Here is a 5,290-nt window from a genome sequence, read left to right as displayed (position 1 = left end):
TAAAATAAAAAAAAGGAAAGAGAAAGAAAAGCAGAAAGAGAGAGAGTAAAACTAGAGACAGAATAATTGACTATTCAACCAACTGGCAGAATCAGTATTCGAAGCAAATACTTATGTACCCCTCTGTGTGGGGTCACCCTGGACCAAAGTCACAGGTTACTTCAGAAAGGGGCAAAAATATAACCCATCTAAATGTCCACCCCTTATGTTGGAATGGACTTAGGTGATCCTGTTGTTGAAAGGGTTATTTTATGTGCCAAATAATTTTCTAAAAACCTAATTAGATAAAATTAAATGGACATCTGCTTATTTAAAAGAAAATGAATGTGAGAGGAAGGAAAACATTCTAAAAGAAAAAAAGGAGAAAGGAGGAAGGTAAGGTAAGAAGAGAGGTATTAATACTTTTTAAATAAGCTTTCCCCCTGAATAAATTTTATAGGTATATCAAGAATACTAGGAGGAAAACTGGTTATAATTTTGATTTGTCATGGAAGTACAAAAACTTGCCTTAAATATGGCAATCATTAGATTGGCCAAATTACTGCAGATTACAAGGAAAAATGAAAACAGAAGGTGAACCGATATATATCTGAAAACCTAACCTGGCATGTTGCAAATATTTACTTTCTTTATGGAAGTAGCCCATTTCTATTATAAGAACATCTATAAATCCTATGCTGCTTTGGCGAGGCTGACTTTCTTCAGGAGTTACTTTAAACTGATAACAAGTTCTCTTTATCTTTTCAAATTGAAGGTTTATTTTAAAGCAAAGAGGAAATTAAAAATTACCTCTAAAATATGTTCCATTTGCTATTATTTTTTTGGTGTGGGGGTACTGGGGATTGAACTCAGGGGCACTCAACTACTGAGTCACTACCCAAGCCCTACCTTGTATTTTATTACTCGCGATCCTTCTGCCTCAGCCTCCCAAGCCACTAGGATTACAGTCTGTGCCTGGCTGTTCTATTTGCTATTCTTAACTAATAATTTCAAATGATAAAAGCAACTATCCATTTAGAAACTATTGTATGGATATAGATAAATATCTAGATATCAATAAATTTCAGACATATGCTAAGAGAAGCCATAGTCATTTTTGACTAAGCTTGATTTGTTGTAACACTGATGAAATACATATATATATGTGTATATATATACACATATATATATACATATATGTGTATATACATATATATACACACACTATATATATATATATATAATGTGTGTATGTGTGGGTGCACACGCGCACATGTGGGGGGGGGCAGTAGATTTTGCTGAAGTATGGAGCTAAGAGGTAGTGTCCATGCTTTGCAGGCACAAGGCCCTGAGATCTATCTCCAGCAACAAAGGAAAAAGGAAAAAGATTTTCTCTAAAGCAAGAAACACATGATTAATAAATATCCAGGAGCAATTGGAAAGCTAATTTCATATATAAGAATGTTTTCCAACAAGATATTCTTTTAAAAGATGCTAATAGAAAAACTATATCATTTCCCAATTTTGAAACATTAAATCCATTACATGATACAGCATTTTAAATATTTATTGCAAAAGTTTCCACCTTACCATACAGCATAATTTTGAGTAATCACTTAAATATGACTGTTTCACTCCTAATAAGAAAATATAAGAAGTGAAACATGTTTCAATGCATACATTGGAAAAAAACAGTGAATTACTATTTCCAAATTGCTCACGATTTAAAACTCAGTGTGTCTTCATTTTTCAGATTTATCTTGTTCGTTCTTTGTTAATTAAAAAAAAAAATGTTTAAAACAATCAACCTCTGGTCAGATTCATTTTGTAGTTAATAGACTACCATACAGCAGCTTAATGTCTAATTACTTCATATGTATGTTAGCTGGCCTATATCCTATTAGTAAACATTTAAATTTTTAACAGGGTAATTTGTTCATATTACAATATAATTTTTACTGCTTTTTACCTGAAGCAAGTTCAGCATGGGTCATAGGTTAATGAGAGTCTAGATGAACATCAATAGTGAGGTTAACTTCAGCTGAGCTGTAGAATCTGAGGTCTAGGAACATGTGCCATTTCCTACCTATGGAGTGGAGTTGCAGAGAATCATAATATCTAATTAATTATAAAATTGATTATGGTAAGGACCTTAGCCATCTTTAGTTTCCCCTTTGAGAGCCTGCAACACTCCAAATTAGCTGTACTTCAATCAGACAGTTTCTCTTACATTCACCATAGTTGTCAAGAGACTGTCTTCCTTAATATCTAACACTACAATAAGTAAATGCTAAATTAGCATTGAATGAATAAACGAATGGAAATATTCTGTTTCAATGACAATTATTTCCTGATAATAATATTCATTCAACTAAATCCTTTCTCCTACATGATTATTGCTACATGAAATCATGTGTTTATATTGATTCTGAAAATAACATGTTATTGCTACCTGTATTATTATTATTATTATTATTATTATTATTTGGAAGGGGGTATCGAGGATTAAACTCAGGGGCACTTGACCATTGAGCCACTCCTGAGACCTGTTTTGTATTTTATTTAAAGACAGGGTCTCACTGAGTTACTTAGCATCTCACTTTTGCTGAGGCTGGCTGTAAATTCAAGATCCTTCTGCCTCAGGCTCCTGAACTTCTGGGATAATAGGCATCCACCACCTCACACAGACTATTTTTTTGATAACTTTCTCAAGCATTTGTGCAAACATTTCATTCTCCTCATTATCATTTATCCAACAGCCCCCTTTCTTGAGGCTTGAGCTGACCATGTTCTCAGCACCAACCTTAACCAGGAGACGAATCACCATCCTATTTCCTCTCTCATGTAAAAAAAATCTCTGCTCAAAAACCCACTTTCTACATTACCATTTATCCCCCTAGTTTTATGTGTGTGACAATGTCATATCAGAAATATCAGTTAATACAGATTCTCTCTGAAGGGGGAAATATTAAAAATATGATTAAATCACTTTATTAATCTACTTAAGTACATTCTGATCCTTCTTTTTTAAATCAGAAAGATTACATGACAAAAATTCAAATTATAAAATATTACATTTCATCCTCATTATTCATCTAGAAGTGGCACCAATCAAAATAGTTAATACACACTATTTTTTAACACTTTGTAATGTTGGCTTGATTGTCTCTCTTTTAAAAGCAAATGTGAAAATGTCACATTTTCTTTTTTTCAAGAAAATTCCAATAATCCTTACAAACCACAAAGAAGATCATGGTTCTCAGTAGTATGGGTTTCCTTGCTGCCCATATCATCGCTTATCTTCTAGTTACCCCAAACTCCCATTTAATCAGCTTAATATTTATTTAGAGTCAAGGCATCACACCTAGTTTGCTAGTCACATACAGTGAATCATTCTAACACATCTGTTCCAGCATGATTTATGCTGAATTATAGCAGGGAGTTAGATGAAAAAGATACAAACATTTAGTTTCCATAAGCATTAAGAACCTTCTTCTCCCCACCTCCCCTGAAATGCACATTCACACATGTATCCCAGACCTGCAGGATCTGGGGTTTCACACTCTGAAGTTTATCTTGCACCATAGAGAGAAAAATCCCTGCTTGAATCATAAAATTAAAAAAACACAAGACAACTGTGCAAAATTTGTGACAGGAGAACTAAATGGGGGAATAAGATGATTTCTAGACATTTGTGTTGTTTGAATGAATTCATTCTCTCAACAAAAACTTACTGAGCAGGTCTGGGGTTGTGGCTCAGTGGCAGAGCGCTTGCCTAGCATGTGTAAAGCATTGGGTTCAATTCTCAGCACCACATATAAATAAATAAATAAAGATCCATTGACATTAAAAAAATATTTTTAAAAAACTTATTGAGCCAATACTGTGGATAGGTGCAGGGATACAGTACTGAACTAAATAATCCATTGCTTTGATAGAATTTACATTCAATATAGAAGAGATTAGGAATAAAGTACCTAAGAGTGAGAAGCACTTAAGGAATAAGAAAAACACAGCAGGCATGCCTATAATCCCAGCAAATTGGGAGGCTGAGGCAGGATTGCAAGTTCAAAGCCAGCCTCAGCAACTTAATGAGGCCCTGGGTAACTTAGTGAGACACTGTCTCAAAATAATATATATATATTTATATATAATATAAATAAATAAATAATATATATCTATAAATAATATATATAATTATAATTTATATATTTTTACTTTATTTATTAAATAAAACACATAAGTAATATATATTAAATAAAATATATAAACAATGAATAATATGTATATTTATATGTAATATATAATAAAAATAATATATGTATCATTATAACTTTTTTCTGTCTTTTTTTAAATTTAATTGCTTTTTTTAAACACATGACAGTGGAATGCATCACAATTCTTATTATACACATAGAATACAATTTTTCATAACATATATATTTATATATACTTCTTTGAGATAGTATCTTGCTAAATTACCCAGGACGTCACTAGATAGGTGAGTCTGGCTTTGAACTTGCAATCCTCCTGCTTCAGTCTCCCAGATCGCTGGGATTACAGGCATGCACCACAATCCCTGGCATGTTTTTCTTATTCTTTAAGTAAATATGAAAATGTCACATTTTCTTTTTTCTTATTTATATATAGAGATGGCTGAGGATGTGGCTCAGTTACTCAGTGGTTAAGCACCCCTAGGTTCAATCTTCAATCCCTGGCACAATAAATAAATAAATAAGACGTGCAGGTGCTATGGTGGACAAAAAACAGACCACAAGATTTGAAAGAGATTTCCTTTTTTCCTGCTTTCTGGTGCCCTTTCATGAAGGAGCTAAGGTCAATACATCTCTGGGGAGCACAGTCGCAAACAGCACAGCGCTGACATGTAGATGAGGGCTCAGGAGTTGCCTTCATCAGCAGTGGGACAGGAGGATACTAAGGAGCTTCTGCCTTTACCAGCTTTCTCTCCAGAGGTTAGAAAAATGTCAAATTTACAGTCAGACTTACATATCACCTCAAAAAATTTCTTGTTTAGGAAAGGAGGAAGAGGGCTGGGATTGTGGCTCCGCGGTAGAGTGCTCACCTTGCATGTACTAGGCCCTAGGATCGTTTCTCAGAACCACATAAAAATAAATAAATAAAATAAAGGTATTGTGTCCAATTACAACTAAAAAATAAATATTTTTTTCAAAAAAGAAAGGAAAAACAAGAGGGGCATGTTTTTTACCATGCCAAGATTAATGTTTTCCTCAAGGAAGAACAGTTTGATAATATGTATCAAAAGCTTTAAAATCCTAAATTCTAAGAATTC

Source organism: Callospermophilus lateralis, chromosome 12 (assembly GCF_048772815.1).
Source record: "Callospermophilus lateralis isolate mCalLat2 chromosome 12, mCalLat2.hap1, whole genome shotgun sequence".
In the NCBI taxonomy this organism is placed as follows: domain Eukaryota; kingdom Metazoa; phylum Chordata; class Mammalia; order Rodentia; family Sciuridae; genus Callospermophilus; species Callospermophilus lateralis.
This window is presented reverse-complemented; position numbering follows the sequence as displayed.